Below are 20,148 nucleotides of genomic sequence, written 5' to 3'. Positions count from 1 at the left end.
ATAGCCAAATTGTTTCCAGGGCTGGCCCTTAATAACTCTACAGCATACCTCCTCAATATTGCATATTGCCTATCTGCATCTCCCTCCAACATCTTCTTGGCTATGAGTTTTGCTTTCCAAGCCCTACAAACAGTTATACCTACAGAGTAATTTTGCCTCAGATCTTGTATAATATCAGTGATTCTGACATCTTGTGAGGTCTGCATCTTCTTCAAAACAATCTTAGCCACCCACCTTGAATTTGCAGATTTATTGTCTAAAACCCTAGCACAAGTGTGTTTGTCTACAATGGTTTTTATAGCAAATGTCCTCTTGTGGCCCACTTTGGAGCATAGCATTAAAAACCCACAATTGGCCCTGCACACCACCCTAACCCTATCGCTTTCATTTTTGACAAAAGTAATTTGTCTCCCATTTAATACAGACCATTCACGTATGGCATACCTAAATTCATCTAGGGAGTTGAATTCCATACCCCACTGAAATTTAAAATCCTTATTTAAATGCTCCTTTTTGAACTTTTCAAACTTTTGGACTTTAGCTTTCTCACTATCAGACAAATCAGGATCAGAACTTTCCAACTCATCACTAATATATTCATCTTCCTCACAAGGTTTCTCTTTACTAACACTAACATATTCAGCAACTTTTGGGACCTCTTTCTGTGGTAAACTTATATCTACCCCCTCAAAACCATCAACAAGCGCAGTGGCCCTCTCATCTTCACTATCACCTAGCCCCTCAACCTCATCTTCATCACTTCCTTCCATCTCACCAACCTCATTAACACACCTAGGAAGTCTTACAGTTTCTCCCATATCTACAACATCATGCTCTATAAAAAGTTCCCCGTCTATTCGATTCACACAGTTATATGCAGCAAAGTCATAACAATCATCATCCTTTCTAATCTGAAAATAATCTTCACATATTTCACGAATTAGAGTCCAGATTCTATATGTCCCTTCACGGTAACCCCAACCCATCACCAACCTATGTATACTATCCAAGGTAAACTCTTCTAAACGGAGTTCTGAAACTAACGACGACATACCACCTCTATAAATCGTACGACCGTCGTTCAGAAACACAAACTCCCCACCATATTGGAGTATAGCACTGAACTTATCGTTAAATTGAAATCAGAATAATCATACATTACAAAAACCCATCATTGATACTAATCTTAACTGAAAAAACGAAAGACTAGCTACACATACCTCCTCATCACGAACGGAGGTTCCTCCTTCTTCGTTCTTGTTTGCATGCCTGACTTGCTTCTCCGTCTTGGACTTTACCGCCTCCTGCTCCTTTTTCTTCCTTTGCTTGGACTGTGACGGCGGTTTGTTGGCCTTTGACGGTGGCGGAACATTTTTCTTACACGCACGCTTCTTCTTCCCCATTTCAAGTTTCTAACAATGTTAAACACTAAAATTGCAAGGGGGGTTATGTATATAAGGATGAAGAAATATGAGGAGACATTGCCACCGTGTCACAACCATGCCACATAAGCCAGAAGATCCATTACACGTAGGCATTTCTGATGGAATCTCCCTAATTAAGGTTTCCCTCTGGAGAATCTTTATTTGTTAAGGGGCAAAGGCTAAAATTTTTTTAATAAGGGGGAAAACCGAATCTCGCTAATTTGGCAGGGGGTGAACACTATTTAACCCTACAAATAATAACGAATTTTGATGAAGAGGAAATGCTAATCATCGTAACCAATAGATTTGGTTAAAACCATTTAGCAAAAATAATATGTATTTTTATTTTAACTTAATGATTAAATAATCGATTATAGAGTATTACCCATCGCGACCAATAGGTTTAGTCGAAACGAATAATAAATTAATTCCCTAATATTTTGGCCAAATGGCCAGTGGGATTAGGCAAACCCTAATGCATTGATAACCTATTTAGGGTTTTTGTGATTTATAATTAAAATTAAATTAAATCGAATAATCAGGTAATCGGGAAAAGTCCTAATATTACTTATATCCTAATAATATAACAATCCTAATTTAATAAATAAAAGAAAATTATCATATTAAAATTAATCAAGATTAATGTATAATTGTATAAATAATTATTAAATAGAACCTGGGAAGCAATCCTGTGTGGTGTATTGATGAGGTCCTATGGTGGTCCTGCATCTTCGTGCGTGTTAGATCTGGATCTGGCATGATCTTGTGGCTTCAGCGTGAGGGAGTAGTGTAACTGGGGTGAGCGCGTGTATACCGGATCTACGAACAAGCAGAGAAGAAAAATATTTTGTAAGATCCTGGGATCGAACCCAGGTCTTATTAGACACAATACACTCCTCCAACCAACCTTGCTATCACGTTTTTGTTGTCAGTCAAACCAAATAAATACAATAAATAAAATAAACACATTAACCAATAGAGAAAGTCAAACGTGAATCCATAGACTGCTGACTGTCCAATAAAGAGTGGAGAGAGGAATATGACTCGTTGACCAGCGAATGGAGAAACGCGCGCGTGCCAGGCATGGGACCCCTCCACTGTTCATCGTCCCTACCAAAGCATTGTTGCAGAATCCTCTTGGATTACCTGCGGATCTTGTTGCGAACATTTCCGCAGGAAAGCCTTCAATCTCAAATCTGCCATAAAAACGTTAAACAGAAAAAACTAAACACCCAGTTCTACTAAATGGACCTCCACGAATTCAATGAAGGGGTTATTTCGGTCTGAAACCCCTCGCATGGACGAAAACGAAAGCTCAAGGATTCTATGCCCTAACAATAGCACTCCGCGATCTGGGTACTGCAGCTCACATACAACACGTCAAACTTGTTCCAAATAATGTCATGAACATGAATATATACGTATGAATCATTTAAATTGCATAAATTATTAGTTTTGGTTTTTTAGAACATATGCAAACCAATGTGAATTCAAGGGAGCGATCAAGGACGCTTCAAGCTTCATGAACCATGTAGTTGACCTCCTGGGATATTCAAGAGTTGAATAAGATCAATACTTGGCTTGGGACGTGGCTGTTTTTTTAGAAAATCGTGAACCCTAATTTCTTCAATATTTGGTTCTTTGGAAGCCCTAGTTTTTGATCCAATTTTTCGTCCCCCTCTCTTGTGGTGTGCTAACAATATATATATATATATATATATATATATATATATATATATATGATAACATTAGGGTTGTGAGAATAGAATAAAATCATGCCTTTGAATAAAAACAAATTTGATTGAAAATTTTATATTAAAACTTTCTATTTTGGTTCAATCTTGTATCCTTCTCTTTCCAATCCCAAATGTCACGAAATTTGATCAATATTATGATTATTGGATGATTGGATTTGATTGGCAATTGAATCTTTGATTAAAACTTATTTATTTCATATTTATATGATTTATTAATGTTTAAATGAATGAAAATTCAAATAAATAAAAATAAATATAATAAAAGTAAAATAAAAGGTTTAAGAACCCTTTTATGGGTCATGGACACGTTTAGAGTGCAAATCTTAGGCCCATTAGTTCAAAAACCAAGTTTTGGTCAATTAGGGTCTCATGCTTCTCTTGAAAATTGCTCAACTTCTAAGCCTTGTATCTCCTTCAATATTTTTCATATGATCATGCTCTAGGACTTTTTGGAAAGCTCAAAGAGTCCTTTAAAACCTCCTTTTGGTTTCACCTCAATTGGAGCTTCCATGCTCAAGTTATGAGCTTTGACCCGAAAGGTGTTTCTTGTTGACTTTTTGGAGGACCTATATCTTTTGCACCATATTTCTCAAATGAAGCATTTCTGGCCTTGGCTTGTGAGAGACAAAGTTGTAGAGAATCCAATTTCCTTCAAAATAGGCTTTGAGTGAGAAATTTCTGATAAAGTATGAGAGAGTTATGCCCAGTCAAAGTTGAGTTGAATTTTCCTATAAAAAACCCTAATTTGAACTTTTGAAATTTGTTCATTTCTGAGTTTTTATTAATGAATCATGATCAATCTTTGATCAAATGATGAATATAACCTCACATACTTGATTTTGACCAGAAATCTCGAAGTTTGACTGTATTTTGACTATAGTTGACTTTTAGGTCAACATAGTCGATTATTGATCATCTGAGCCATTGAGTGAGCAATCCTTGGAATACAAGATTGACTTTTGACATGGAGGTGCCTTGAGGCATATGAGATACCTTGAGATCCATTTGGGGCCTCAGAGATTCAAAATCCTTTGATGCAATGCAAGCCCTAATTTTGAATAGGAGAGAGTGACTTGAGAAAAACCTTTGAACCTTGAGTTATTGGAGATGAAATGAGGAACCTTTGATTGAATATGGGAGGGCAAATTTTGGGGTATGACAGGAGGGTTGTTCTTTTAAATTCCATCTTATCGAGCATTCCAATTTTCTTATTCTCTTTCTATAAGGCTACGAAGTCCATTATTAATGAAATCATTGCGATTCAACGTTCGTTTCTATGGGGTGGTGATGAAGACAAGAAGAGGATAAATTGGATTAGTTGGGATACCGTTTGCCTTCCAAATAAACAAGGAGGGCTTGGTGTGAAACATTGTGGAAAGTTCAATTGCGCACTTCTTAGTAAATGGAAATGGCGCATTTTGATTGCGGAGATTTCTTTATGGACTAACGTTCTTTTTTGTAGGTACGGAGATATTAAACGAGCAATGTTAAAGGAGCCTTCTTTCCGCGTGCGTGGCAAAGTCTCAATTTGGTGGAAGGATCTTTGTGCGGTTGGATGTGCGGACTCGGAGCTTTCATCAAATTGGTTCAAAGCGTCCATTTCCTTCAAACTTGGAAAGGGTTCTTTTTTGGAAATTTGGTTTGACACTTGGTTCGGTACAACACCGCTTGGAACTCTTTTTCCGGATTTAGTTCCTTTGACGGATAATCCGCATGCAAAGGTGGCCTATATGGGTAGTTGGAATGGAGAAACTTGGAATTGGTCTTTTGATATCAATTGTGATGTGGAAAACGGGGCAGCCGCGACTCAATTTTTTGATTTGGTGATTCTTCTTGCTCCGGTTCAACCTTGTCAATTGATTGAGGATTCGTTTGTTTGGTGGCGTAATACTTCCGGATTCACGGCACGGTGAGTAATGCTTATGATTCCATTTTGTCCTTTAACTCTTTGACACCTCCGTTGAACAATTCGGTTAGCTTAGCTTTTTCTCGTTTATGGAAGACAAAGGTTCCTAGTCGTATTCATATCTTCGGTTGGAGATTGATTTGGAATAGACTAGCTTCGAAAGTTGAATTAGCTAAACGTGGAATTCTTTTAGATCCTAGTTTGTCGGTGTGTTCTTTGTGCGGTCGGGCTCAAGAGGATCTAGATCATCTCTTTCTTCATTGTGACATTGCTAGAGATTGGTGGCATAAATTGTTTCTTTGGCTCCACTTGGATGTTATCATCCCGACCGGAACAATTTTGGAGCGGTTTTTTTGCTTGGAGAATTATTGTAAGTCCCATTTTAATTTAGATGTGGGTTGGTTCTTTGGCTTAATTTTTTGTTGGACTATTTGGAAATGTAGGGATGAGGTGATTTTTAATGGGTTGGATTTGTCTAAGTTCGATGGATTGGGATTTATTAAATTCTTTTCTTGGGAATGGTTTATGACTTTTTTTAAGGTGCATGACACTATTCTTTGGCCGGATTGGTGTGTCGATCCGAGACCGTTTTTGTAGGTAGATTTGACTTGGGTGGGTTTGTTCTCCGGTTGTGTCCGGTAGGGGTTTGATGCCCTTTTTGTTTCCTTTTCTCCTTCTTGTAACCTTGTTTGGGTTGATCACCCCTAGTACTTGTTATTATAATCCATTTTGCTTATAAAAAAAAAGTTATGGATGTCTTGTCTATAGACATGAGTTGAACCTCGCTAGGGATGCATTTGTCAATTAAAAGTTTGTATGCCTACTATTTTCAATTTTTCAAACCACAATGTGATGGAAATCATTCCAAATACTTGTTAGCACTTTTCAAAGAGAAGAATCATACAATTAAGCATTTACATATATACTAATTTTATTGTTTGTGTTTATACTTGCTAAGAAGAATTCTACACCAATGATGATCCAATTTAATGACCAAGTTCCACAAATCTTCACGAGGAAAGCCTCAATCAACATTGCATTTTGTACAGCAAAGAAACACATCAAACTGCTACCATTAAAATTATAAGTTCAACGTTGAAGGAATAATTCCTATATAGTTTTAAGTAAACTTTTTTGTTTGTGTATGTTAAATATAAAATCAACTTGTAAGGTGAAAACTGCTCACACCTCACACATATGACTGGACATTTGGAGCGTGAACATATATAATAGGTTACTCGATAGTAGAAATCTGATAACAGCGAATCTTAAACAAGACTCTATACCAGCCTAAAAATTGTAGTTTGAGCATCACTCGTCCTTACAAAACCAATTTATAAAGTGATGATTGTCTCTGTTAATAAACACATGTTCTGACCATATATTATATGATGTAAGCTCTTATCAGGTCCAATCCTCACATGCCTCACATACTAAATTAATTCTCATGATAACGTGGGATTTTGATTTGTAATGACATTTCTCACTAGTGACTCTCTCAATTAATTAAACATGAGAATATATTTGCGGTTGATTTTCTTTCCTCACTACGACACTCTTCAGTTGGTGTGTCAATGGTTATATCTGCTACTGTAACTAAAGATTACTATTCTTTTCGATTTTCTTTTTAAAAAATATACAATTTTCCAAACTCATTTGAGATCAATAAATAGCTATAAGTGACGTAGTTGCAGTCTTATAGATATGATAAGCAACGCAATATTGTAATGTCTGATGGCCTATATATCATTAACAAATAATATTGTCATATTAAATTTTAAAATCTCCAATCTATATACACATTGGAGATTTTAGAATTTAATGTAACAATATTGTTTGATAATGATATATAGGTCATCAGACATCATAATATTGGATTCTTTACCATATTTATAAGACTGCAACTACGTCACTTGTAGCTATTTATTAATCTTAAATGTGTTTGAAAAATTGTATATTTTTTAAAAAATAAAATAAAAAGGATAGTAATCTTTAGTTTATTTATTTAAATCAATATTCATATATTTAATAAGGCTTAGGCTTAATAATAAAATAATTGCAACATCACCTATGCTTTCCATGTTTATCAGACCCGCTATTGAGTTTTTTCAAGAACGCAATTGCACCCGTGAGAGCAAAACACTAAATATGTACAAGCGTCCAATCTAGAATTCTATAGGGATGAATAGTTTGGTCTACTATGAGTCATTTTGAGCTGATTTGGCAAGCTGGTACCCACATCCATCCAAGAGTCAAAACTGCTTTAACGTGTGTCAGTGGGTTTTTCAAAAAGTTATAGCGTTGTCTTTTCAAATGTCCAGGTAATGATGATTTTTATGGGGAGTGCCCCTCTGCGTCATAACTCTACTTTTATTAGCCCCAAGCTTATATTTAAAGATAATTTAAATGTTTGCCCTTCTTCTCTCCTTTCCTTTTGCAGTTTCCAAATATTTCAACGCAAGGTTTGCCCAAAAACGACTTTTATCCATCCCAGTACACCTTCTCAGGTAACTTCCCTCTACTCCTTATTTTCTCCTTTTTCGTTAATATGGTCATTATTAGAGAGTGCGATGAATTAGGGAATGCTTATATTCCCCAACCCGCCGAAGAGAGGAAAACTCTATGGAAGCAATGCATGGATTCATGCCAAGGGTACATGCGTCAGGTTGATTTCACCCAGATTATTTAGGAGGTGTATGGGGACCTTTATGAGTCTTTTAGTGATACTGACTCTGAATTTGGGTCGTCAGGTTCCGTAGAAATACTTACAGAAATGGAAAGGTCTTTCATCGATGCGGAAGTGTCGAAATACAATAATAGCTCGGTTGATCGTAGTGACATAGAGAAACTCCGCTCCAAGAGAAGTATTTTCTCTACTAGAAACGAGGAAGATGTAAGGATGTTTGCTAAGAAGGTGAAGTTGTATGTCTTTTTCCGTCCAAAGGATGTTAAAGACGAATCTTTCTATTCCTACCTAGGACTTTTGGACGACTTCGGGATTTATATCCCCTTCACAGACTTTGAAGCCGATCTGCTAACCACCATGAATATAGCCCCAGTCCAACTCCGACCCAATGGATGGGGTTTTATAAAGGCTTTCAAATTTATTTGTGAAGCTCTACTGTAGCGGTGAAAATTTGAGATCAAGCTATTGATCAACTTGACTCATACAGTGAAATTCGACACCGCGCTTTATTGTTTCTAAGGGAATGGGAAAAAAGCGAATAAAAACCCAAAATAAACATGCAAAGCAGGAAGCAAAACTAAAAATAAAGCTAAAGCAATGCAATAAAGAAATCTATGGTACGGGGGTTGATTATACAAAGGGAAGATGTTAGCACCCTATATATCTATAGTACTCTATAGGAACCTCTTGTAATATCTTTGTTTTTGTTAAAAAGGTTTGTTTGCAAAAAGAGAGGGCAGATGAGAACCAAGTATAAAACAAAGATGGACAAAAAAAAAACAACAGACATATAAGTCAAGACTAAAACATGACAAAATAGTCAACAAATGCAATCCCTTCCCTTAGATTTAAACAAGGAAACAAAATAAGATGAATATCAAAGTACAAGCACTGGAAAATCCACAAGAGGATAAATCTAAACAAACAGTTAATCAAGATCTAATTCAAATAAAAGAATTAATTAAATTAAATATGGTTATTTAAAAAAACTAATTAATAATTTAATTATTTTAATCAAATAAAGATATTTAAAATAAGTAATAAAATAACAATAATTACTATTTTTTATTTTTTTTCTAAAAAAAGAGTTAATGAATAAAATAAAGAGTGAAAAGTTCATATTATGAGAAAATTAGTATGAATAATAGGACAAAACTTATGTAGAATTCTTTAGGTGTGGTTAATTCTTTAGGTGTGGTTCTTACTATTTTTCAATAAAAATATGACAAATGTATAATTTCTTACATGTTTGCAATTTTTTTCTATTTTCACTCATTCAATTATATTTAAATATATTATTTTTATTAGAAAATAGTAAGAATCAAACTAAAAGAATTGTACTTAAGTTTTGTCATTAATAATAAAAGTCATGATTGAGTGTGATTAGCATTGTAATAAACTAAATATGGATAGTTTTTTAATCTAAAATTATAGAAATAGTTTTAAAACCAAAATAACAAACATACAGTAAATGCAAAGTAAAAAAAAAAAAAAAACTAAATTTAAGTGGCATGATATGTACATGAATATGCATATACTACATGAAAAGGATAGTTTCTCACATTTTCAAAATCAACAACAATAACGAAATAACAGTAGCAACACAAAAGTTGACATACGACAAGCAACCAAAAACATGGATTCAAGATATAGAGAGAGCATGGAAATAGGATTTTACCGACGGAGAGGAGTATTTCTCCGGTTTAGTTCAAGTACCGTGTTCCGAAACTCTCTCTTCTTCCTTGCTCAATCTTGTTCTCGCCTGGTGTTTTTTATGGCCGAAGGAAAAGGATATGGAGGAAGGTTTGCATGGTGGTACGGCCTATGGAAGTTGTATTCAAGAGGGTGTTATTTTTTAATGAAGAAGAACACGTGAACAGTAACTTTCCTCTCTCAAATTTTTTTTAGATCCATTCCTTATTGGTTGGGGGCGGCACCTTGTGATGGGTGTTTATTTTCTAAATGAGAGAGAGAAATCTAGCGGTGGTGAGGCGAAATTGGTGAGTGTCTGCCCCCCGGTTTTGAGAGTCGTGAAGTGTCTTTAGGGGGAAAATGAAATTAGAGTTTTGAAAAGTTAACAAGTTTTGATTTTTCCATTTTTTTTGATACACTGTTTTTTGCTTTATTGGTGACAAGTTTTTGTAGGATAAATTTTGGTGAATGTGAGCTAGAGAGGAAAGCATCTCAATGTGGTCCCAAATGACCTTTTTCTTGTTTCTCTATTATGACATAAAAACAAAAGGGCAATAATAATAATAATAATAATAATAATAATAATAATAATAATAATAATAATAATAATAATAATAATAATAATAATAATAATAATAATAATAATAGGATTGTTGTTAGTAACATATAAAGAAAAAAGATTAGACTAAAATACAAAATAAAAGAGAGATTAAAATTGAATTTTGTTCTAGTAATAGTCCAATTAAAAGGTTTCTTTTAAATTGAAATAAAAATACATGAACAACAAACTACATTTTTTTGATATTTTTGAATTAAAATGATGCAAAGATATAAATCTAAATAAAGCTATATTTTTTATATTTTTTGAATTAAAAGAAAAGAAACTTGCAAATAAAATAAAATAAAATGATGCTAACCATTCAGACGCACTCATACCCGTGCTTTGTAGAAGATCAGCAAATCTTCCTTCCATTCGAAGCATTTATGTGCCAAATTATTTTTCGTCTTCTCTATCAAATTCGCGTTAATGTTGCTTAGGATGTGTCGGAGTATGAGTACCTCGAGTATCTCCTCTGAGACCTTTTGCCTTTTTCAATGTGAAACTTCCCCAACTTGAATCCTGGCCGGTTCGGGCCTCTTTTTCCCGTAGATAACGTTAGGTCCTCATTTATGTAAGATGATATCTTACCGCGTTGAACTAAAACCTCAATCTCCCTCTTAAGCTGTATGCATTCCTCTGTGTGATGGCCCTCCACCCGATGAAACGAGCACCAAGGTCCGACTTCCTTGCCTGTTATGACCTTCTGAGCCCGTGTCGACCTAACTATTAAACCCAAATGATCCATCTCCCGCAAGATATCGGACCTCTTTGAGTTAAGGGGAGTGAAAGATTCCCCCTTGTTTCCATGGAATTTCCAACCTGGTTCTAGCATGCTACGACGATGCGAATGGCATCACTGCCTTTCCATTGACGTGAATTCTTGTCTGGCTTGCTATGAGGCTTTCCTCGAACGCCTTGATGACATTCTTTCTTGCTACTTTCCTCGTCTGGGACATAATAGTCTGTAGATTTTTCCGCCTCTCCCATGTCGGTTGTTGGCTTTTGAACTGATGATCCATTGAAGTAATCAACTCGGGTTCAGTCCTAGAAATCCCCGGCGTCCATTCATTGATTCTAATGGGTCCCGTTGGTGACTTTCTTATTAAAACGAGCCCTATAGTCTCGAAGGTGCTCGAGCATCCCCCAAGCGTACGCTGGGGGGATTGATGATGGGTACATTCCTATGCCTGCTGGCTGAAAAATATTAAACCATTTTCTAAACCAGATCGGGATACCGTAAGACGAATGCTTTGGGTAGGCTTATGTACTAGCATAATGCTTTGCCCTTGAAAGTCCCCACCATTAATATGCATTTGAAAGCGTCCGAAGCTCCAAATATGGTTGTTTGATAATCGACTTCCATGACATGCTGCTCGGGGTCCCCTTTTCCATCATAAATAGGCAAAGGATGAGGTTTAAAGTTTCATGGAATCTCATTCTCCCAGACGGGTTCTGATAAAGGTTGGAGATAAAGTGATTCCTTCGTATACTCATCTTCCCCGGGTAGCTGACTCTGCGGGAATTAAATAAAGCCTTAAAGGGTTTCGTTTTGCTGTTTTGAGGCACCTGCCATGGCTAGTAACTGAGCTATATCAGACGGAGTATCTTCACTGCGAGGTGATAGTCTGGTCACTCTAACTAACATTTTGTAAATAACGATTAAAGGTTGATGCAAGGAAATTCATACACCATGCCCTTGCATGCTTTCTTATATCGTTTAAAAGGCATATTTTAATCTTTTTCTTTACTTTCTCATTGTTCCTTATTATTTACAAACAAACACCAAACCCCAATGTTCTTTATAATTTTTCTGGCTTCATCATTGGTGTGTTAAATACCCATTATGTTGAATCAGCAAGGAACGTGACTGAGTTAGGGAGGTTAAGCCCAGTCTCAACGCGGTGACCAGGTGTGGGCGCCTTGGGTAAGTATTTGGTTTGAGCGGCCTGCACCATGCTTGTTGTCCACTCACCCAATATTGGTGTAATTGTATTAGCTTGTGCCCCTTGAACTATTCCTCCTAGAGCCTAGTAAAATTATCGTAATCCACATCTCAAATAATATTGCTTAACATGTTTCATCCAATTCCCCACCCAATTTTGACCCATTTGCAGGGTATTACCGTTTATAAGTAAACCTTATATTTGAACCTAAATATGGACTTTGGTGAATTGCATAGAACCTAACAGAGTCAAACCATTCCATACTTGAAGAATGATCCACAAGTTTGTAAAGATCTGTGGACTTACTTTTAGAATGCAGTTATGGTCTTATTTTCTTTTCATAAATATCTTAAAGATAATTGGTTCCAGTTCTTATATGTTTATCTTTTGAGGATTACATCACATGATTGACAAATCTTCTTGTATATAACCCATATGTATGAGTTTTCTATAATGATCTTTCCAGAACTTTGAGATATCCTTTGAAATATTGGATTTCCTCTTCTTCATGGACAAAAAACTCATGTTCTTTAACGGGATAGGTAACCTTATTTTTGGTCTGGTCTTGGTCATTCATTACTTAATGTTTATTTTCACGACCTTTGTGAGGAATCATGATATTTTCCATGTTTGTGGATTTTGTGATAAAAGTTGTTAATTGGGTTTGGCATGATTGTTTTGTTGGTTTTTTATTTGCAGATTTTTGTAGGATTTTGTTATTTGCTTGGTGGAGGTTATCCTACGGTTTGAATCAGTGCTAGTTCCAATATATTCCAATGGTTCAATCAAAAATTTATCCATTTGAGAAGGAAGAAAAGGGGAGCACGACCAATGAAAAATGACACACCTAAGTGAAAAAGAACACCCAAAAAAGAATCACACGTAAAATAGATAAGAAGATGATATGAAGACGAAGATCTAAATATATTAAAGAAAGAACACAAAGTAAAACTTTTTACTAAACAACATGAGATCAGAGAGAATCACAAGAGAGAATGATAGGAAATTTCCTATTAAAACTATCAAATTAGGGTTTCAATAATAAAAGAGAAATACATTAAAAATAAACTAAGAAAGTAAAGATAAGAAGATAACTTGATTTCTTTGATACCCTTAATTGTGTCAAAGACACTACATATATAGTTCTCATAATGGATGTTCAATTAAAAGCCCAAATACAGAAAAGCCTAATAACATACTAATAATATAAGTTATATTATTACCCCATATCAATAACAATACTAATCATATAAATCTTATAACACCCTTCTATCATTGTCGTGGGGTTCACTTGAACCTTGTCATCAAGGTTCTAAAATTACTTCCGGATCCCATTGCTTAAACGAAACAATCATACAAGCAACTTTAACCAACATGAGTTTCAATTTCATTTCTGTCTCCAGGCATATTTGTTATTCCTCACACTCAACTGCGTCAAGATGAACTTTTGCAGCCGAAAGTAAGTGGTTGCAGTATCCAACATGAGTGTCAATCTTCTTCTTATCAACCTTCATGATATTTGAACTGAAATGATCAAGCCTGTACAAACGACATATCTCAATGTTCTTAAGCAACAATTTGTTATGTTGAACAAATTGTCTGTACAATAAATTCTCTAGCAAGCCCATTCCTTGTTTCATGCATGATGTTAAATATATTGGAGCTATTTTCCAGGTCAATGCATGTGATGCTAGAACTTGAGCATATGCAAGCCGATGTAGTTCCATCATGTTGATTCCCCCGAGTTATAACGCGCATCATGTAGAAGAATCTCTACTTGCTCACTCCCTGCAGTTAATAATTCCATAGCGTGTGCGACCATCCAAAGACCAAATTCTCTGGAAATTTATGCTAAAACAACCTCTGTATTTTCTACAAGAATTCCAATCAAAAGTCCAGTCAACCTATGGGTACCAGTCGGTGGTTTCAATTGGATGCATTCCTGGGCCAAATTATACATGCTTTCTATTTCAGCCGTAAATTGCCTGATGTATAGAAAATGAGAAACATACAACTCAATCCAGTAGCTGAAGTTATATAGAGACTATCAATATTACCCAACATAACTTGTAGCAAGTTTTTTAATCCCTCGCGAGTTTGTTGATTATCACACTGAATTCAGAATGGACTGTAATCCAGTTTAGTAATTTGTGACCTCCATTTTTCCCAGGTTTTGATAAAGTCGGGTTTGGATTTAAAACAATCTCCTAAATTTCCAACAACCAATTCATGACGTAATCAGGGAATTTTAGAAATAAGAACAACAACTGCCTCCACCAATCCATTTTCTAACTCACAGTAGCTGAGCTGATCTAATTGGTAAGACCCATGTAGCCGCAACATTTTCACCACTATATCTAGACAACCAACGGACAATGCAGATGACATAACTTCCCAATATCTAGGATCATTTTCAATCACCTATATGTTGATAAGATCATTCTGAAAATCCATAAGCTTGCCATGAATTGTTTCTTGTGTTCTAGTAAAGAGACTATCATAGTCAGCTAACCAATCAGCAAGCCTTTCAGGAATCCATGCTTGAGATAGCTTATCCATATAAAATATTTCCATCAACTTCCAAGTAGCTTTCAAACATGTTGGCTCCTCATTATTTTGAACAATTTCATTTGGATCTTCAATTATTGGATTAAGGGCCAACTTTGGTATTGTGAGAAGTGATGAAGGAGACTTAGACAATGCGGAAATTAAGCTCCGACGACTTTGAAGTAATGCAAACGAGGAAACAGAGTCGTAGGCAATTCGGAGCCAATCGACATCATCGATTTCTGGATATCCACTGCCGAATTTAACTTCGACGACCTTGGCACCGTCTCCAACTTCGGGGCTTCTAGGAGGTTCCACGAAAAGGGAGACACAAAGAGAGTTTCCACGGGACTAGGAGATGGAAACGTGAGAAATTGGACGGGAGAGACCACGGTGGAGAGTATAGACCGTAAGCAAGTCGTTCGTGTCGCCAAAGAACGGGATCAGAGCTCCGTTGTCGGTGGGGTTGGGAGACATTTTTGAATTGCGAGTGTGTTTTAGTGTTTTGGGGTTTTTTTAGATTAGGAAAGGGTTGGAGAATTTTGTGAAGGGGGTTTCGTGGGTGTGTTAGGGGTGTATGGAAGAGCGGTTGCCGTTGAGAAGAGAAGCACAAGCGACCTCACCTTCTGAATCTGCTTTCTTGCAAAGATCATTAAAGAGATCTTTAACTTCTAAATCTGATCCACAATATGCCTTAACGGGAGATCTGTACTCTAATTCGTAAAAATTTTGCGATGCATGGTTTCCAGCAAAATGAACGGGAACATGAGAGAGTTCCTCTTGTGTTGGAACTGGAACAAAATGTGGTTCAGCCTTACTCCGGATGAGTTTTTGAGAGATTTTTCTAGATCTCTTCTTAAAACAAGGATGAGAGACTTGCAAATGCTTCTCATAATCTCTTCTAATACTAAGTGGGTTTCATATTTATGATTAATTATGAAGGTGTTTGTTGGTTGGAGTTGTTGGTGATAATTGTTGTAGTGGTATGAATAATGAGATGTTGAATAAGATGAATATAGGTTAGGATTAGGTGGATGTGGTGAATACCCATGATTTGGATACAAACTTGGTGATGATGATCCATCATGAGTGTAACAAGGTATAAAAAGTTCTCATGGAAAAGATGGAAATGAAGATGTGGTAGGAGATGTAAAAGAGGGATTTGTGGAATAGGTAGGAGGAATACTCCATAGATGATATGAAGGTGTATGATAAGAATAATCCATAGGAGGATTTGAGTACATGAATGAAAACACCATTTGATTGGAAGTTTTCTATCAAAATTATCAAATTAGAAATTCAACAATAAATGAAAAAGACATTAAAAATAAACTAAGAAAATAGAGATAAAAGATAACTTTGATTTCTTTGATACCCTTAATTGTGTCTTTAATTGTGTCAAAGACACTACACTATATATATATATATAATTTCCATAATGGATGTTCAATTAAAAGTCCAAATACACAAAAGCCCAATAACATATTAATAATATAAATTCTATTATTACTCCTATAAAAAACAATACTAATATATAAATTCTATAATACCCTTTTATTAGAGTATCTTAGAAAAATCTTAGATAATAGTCTCTTCCTCACTCATTAATAAATAGTTTAGATATAGAACAATAGGGGAATTTTTTTTTGAATAACAAGTTTTTTTTAAAAAAATTCAAAAATAACCAAGTTTTCAAAAAAATTACCAAAATGTCACTTTTTTATTAAATACACCACGTTTTCGTCAGGGGGGGTGGCGACAACACTCAACCCAATGCATACTCGCCAGTGGGCCTGGCGCCTACGTTTTAAAATTAGGTGTTGTCGCCACCCCCCCTGGCGACAACACCCCCCCTATTTTTTTTTTCTTTTTTTTTTTGTTATTTTTTTTCTTTAACATATTTCCTTCTAAATTTTTTTATATTATATTTTTCAAATATTCTTTCAACATGATTTTTTTATATAAATTTTTTTTCCATGGTATTATATTTTCGGTAATTTTTTACTTTCAACATTAATGTTTTCGGTAATATTTTCTCTTAAATGTTTGTAAATATTATTGGTTCCAAATATTTTTTCCATGGTAATATTTGGTAATTTCTTTCAATATGATTCATGAATCCATTATTTTTTTGGTAATCTTTTTTGTGTTGTAACCCATAAAATTTATAAAAAAAAGTTCATTTCATTGAAAAAGTAATTTACAAATATCATCGAAACTAAAAACTATGTTGTGGAGCTAGATCCACGATTGGGACATTTGGTCCTATTATGTCCTACCTCACGACATATACTACGCTTCCTCTGCATTTTTTCAGTTACGTCCATCTCGGTTCTAATACGCCTGCTGTTTGGTCGACCGCTTTTATTCCGACGCATTAAATCGTTATGCCAAACTGTTTCCCCCTCGTACACAGGCCAATATGCCTCCATTGCTACCACCGGAAAGTAATTGTCGTATACGTTGAGCAACGTTGATACTTTATAAATTTCTGATACCAAAGATAATGCATCAAAGTGAGTATGTGAACATGCTGCAAGGACATGGGAGCAAGGCATGCGATATGCTTGAAATTGGCCACAGTCGCACCAACGACCTGGGATATTGACGCGATACTCTTGTCGTGGAAGCCCCTGGTTATGGTCAATTGTTTCTTTGACACTGAAGGTGTGGCCATGACGGTCGAACTCGGTCACTCGATGAGTGTTACCCTTGGCAGATTCCTGTTGTATATATTTCATGCAGACATCGCTATATACCTGTTGTGTTTGTAACACTGAATTCCACCTCTTACCTCGTGTGGCGAACAAAGTTGCCATCTGAAAATACGTAGCACTAACAATGGCAGTTACAGGTAGGTTTCGTATGCCTTTGAAAACCCCGTTCATTGATTCCACAAGATTTGTAGTCATGTGGCCCCACCTAGCCCCATCGTCGTATGACCTAGTCCATCTTGCTCTATCAATGCTGTCAATCCACCTCCCTGCATCTGGATTTGTCAACGCTATTTCTCGGCGGTAGTATTGAAATCCAGGTTGGTTTAAGGCATACCCCGCGTTCACCAAGTGGTTCTTCAAAAATTTATCCTTGATCTCTCTCATAAAATTCTGTGCTATATGCCTAATACAGTAGACATGCTTAGAGGGAGGGTTGTGCCAACCATTTGCCGGATTGTTGTATGCGCTGTCAATAGAAGCGTGCCTGTCAAAAATCAAACAAAGATTAGGTTGTGGAGCGACTCTAGCTCGGAGATTCTTCAGAAAGAAACCCCAAGCAGCAGCTGTTTCTCCTTCTACCAAAGCAAAGGCTATTGGAAAAATGTTGCTATTTCCATCCTGCGCGACCGCCATCAACAAAGTTCCCTTGTATTTCCCATACAGCCACGTTCCATCAATTTGAATAATCGGCTTGCAAAAACCAAAACCGACGATGCATGGTCGAAACGCCCAGAATAGTCTATGGAAGATTCCATTACCTTCGAGAGGGGTTCCGTCCTGGGACTGTGCCGGCAGTGTCTCCAATATACTAACAGTCCCAGGTGAATACAATTGCAGTGCAGCCAGGTAGCGAGGAAGTTGTTGGTACGATTCCTCCCAGTTGCCGTAGACTTTTTCAATTGCTTTCTGTTTCGCCAACCAAGCCTTTATGTACGAAGGTCTGTATTTGAACACAGAAACGCAATGAGAAATAATTGTCTTCACCTTCAGGGATGGGTCAGTTTCGACCAGAGGAATGATGGTATGATATATCATGTCATGACTGAGTTTTCGATGATCTTGCGCCATGTTAGTGGTGACGCAGGTGTGGGCTTGAGATATCGAACGTATCACCCACGCGTTAAACTTCTTTCTGAATGATGCCTTCAGCATGTATCCACACTCCGGGTTTTTGCATGCAATACTGACTCTCTCTGGATTTGATCGATCGGCTTTAAAATCAACACAATTTGCTAAGTGCCAATTTTTTATAGCCAACAGACAATCATCCTTCGAACGAAACGTGTCACCCTCTTTTAACTCCTCGCTTGACCTCATATATGGATTGTAGAACATATCGGACGATGGCTCGTCCTCTCCTAAATTAAGCGTTGTGAAATGTGCCGGAGGTGAATATGCATGTGTATCCGGTACTGGATCCGGTACTGGAACTTCTTCGTCACCTTCATCTTCGGATTCACGATTCACCAACTCATCAACAACATCTTCTATATCAGTTTCTTCGTCAATGACATGTTCGGGTTGTTGTTCGTCATCAACAACAGGATCAATAACTTGTGACTGAATATTTTGCGAAGGAGCATTTTGTTCAACCACTATGTACAGTTCCAGATAATCATAACCAAAATACTCATGGGTGAGGAACATGTTTTGGACCTCTAAGTCAGTTGTTATCTGTGATTGACAAAACATGACTGAGTTGTTAGGTTGAAGAAGGGGTTGTCGGTAAAATATCTGAGACACTGGTTCTCTTATTTTGGATTCGATTTTCCTTTTTAGATAGGAGAAATCTGATTGTCTATTTAGAGCAAAACGTGTTGAGTTTGTGTTTCTAAATAGAAAACCGTTTGTGTCGCAGTGGTATGTCTCACCATTCATATGAACACGAACCTTGTACTGCGAGGTGGATGCCATAATTTTGATATGTGTTTGTGAAAGAAGAAATGTGAGAATTGTGTTGTAAAAGGAATAAATGTTTGGGAGAATTGTGTTGGTTGTAAAAAATAGTATGTGAAGTAGTTCCTATATATCATGCACCACCTCTTACACAAGGGTAATGCATGCAAGAAATGAAGCAATAATTCTGCACAAGATAGTAACTTTGACAAGACTAATGCATGCCACAAAAGAATCTCGTCCCCACCTCTTACACAAAGGTAATGCATGCAAGAAATGATGCAATAATTCTGCACAAGATTGTAACTTTGACAAGACTATTGCATGCCACAAAAGATAGGGCTGCATGCATGAAGATAGGGGGAATCGTTGCAGGAATCTATCAGGAATCGCTTCAGGAATCATTACAGGCGCATGCTAGGGTACAGGAACTCGTTTCGGACGCATGCGAAGGACAGAAAACAGATGGGGACCATGTGGGGCCCTAATTTTTATTCTTCAAAATTATTGTTTATGTACATTTAGTGGATGCGCATTCTTGCTACAAGCATGGGCATGGTGGAGAATGCCGGTATTGGCCCCTGCAAATCCACACAGTTTCGCCTTCCCTTACGCTTCAAGGTAACTTTTGGATCTTATTTTAATTACTGCTTTTTATTCTATTATTATTTGTAACTATATTGATTTATATCTTTTAATGTGTTTAGGTTCAATGCAATCGGAATGGATTACACCAATACGCCTTTATCCAAGATCATTTTCTACCGCCAAGTATTAGATCGACTTGGACCCCAAGAGGTAAGACCACTAAAAATTTCCATTTTCTAAATATATTTTTAAAATTAACTATCTTCTATATTTTGAAATTAATATTATTTGCTTTGCAGTTTATTTGGAGACCTTACTTGGAATTGGATCACGAACCCGACCTTGACGAGGCGGCTATTTGGACGACAAAATCACCCATCATACGGTTCAC

General features: G+C 36.4%; 1 pseudogene; it reads right to left on the bottom strand.

Moving 5' to 3' along the window:
• Nucleotides 1-13,421: 13,421 nt before the first annotated feature.
• LOC131611347 (nuclear pore complex protein NUP85-like) lies at nt 13,422-15,036 on the bottom strand (annotated as a pseudogene).
• Nucleotides 15,037-20,148: the final 5,112 nt, after the last annotated feature.

This window comes from Vicia villosa, linkage group LG1 (assembly GCF_029867415.1).
Source record: "Vicia villosa cultivar HV-30 ecotype Madison, WI linkage group LG1, Vvil1.0, whole genome shotgun sequence".
In the NCBI taxonomy this organism is placed as follows: Eukaryota; Viridiplantae; Streptophyta; class Magnoliopsida; order Fabales; family Fabaceae; genus Vicia; species Vicia villosa.
The sequence above is the reverse complement of the archived record's forward strand: the minus strand, read 5'-3'. Positions and strand labels throughout refer to the sequence as shown.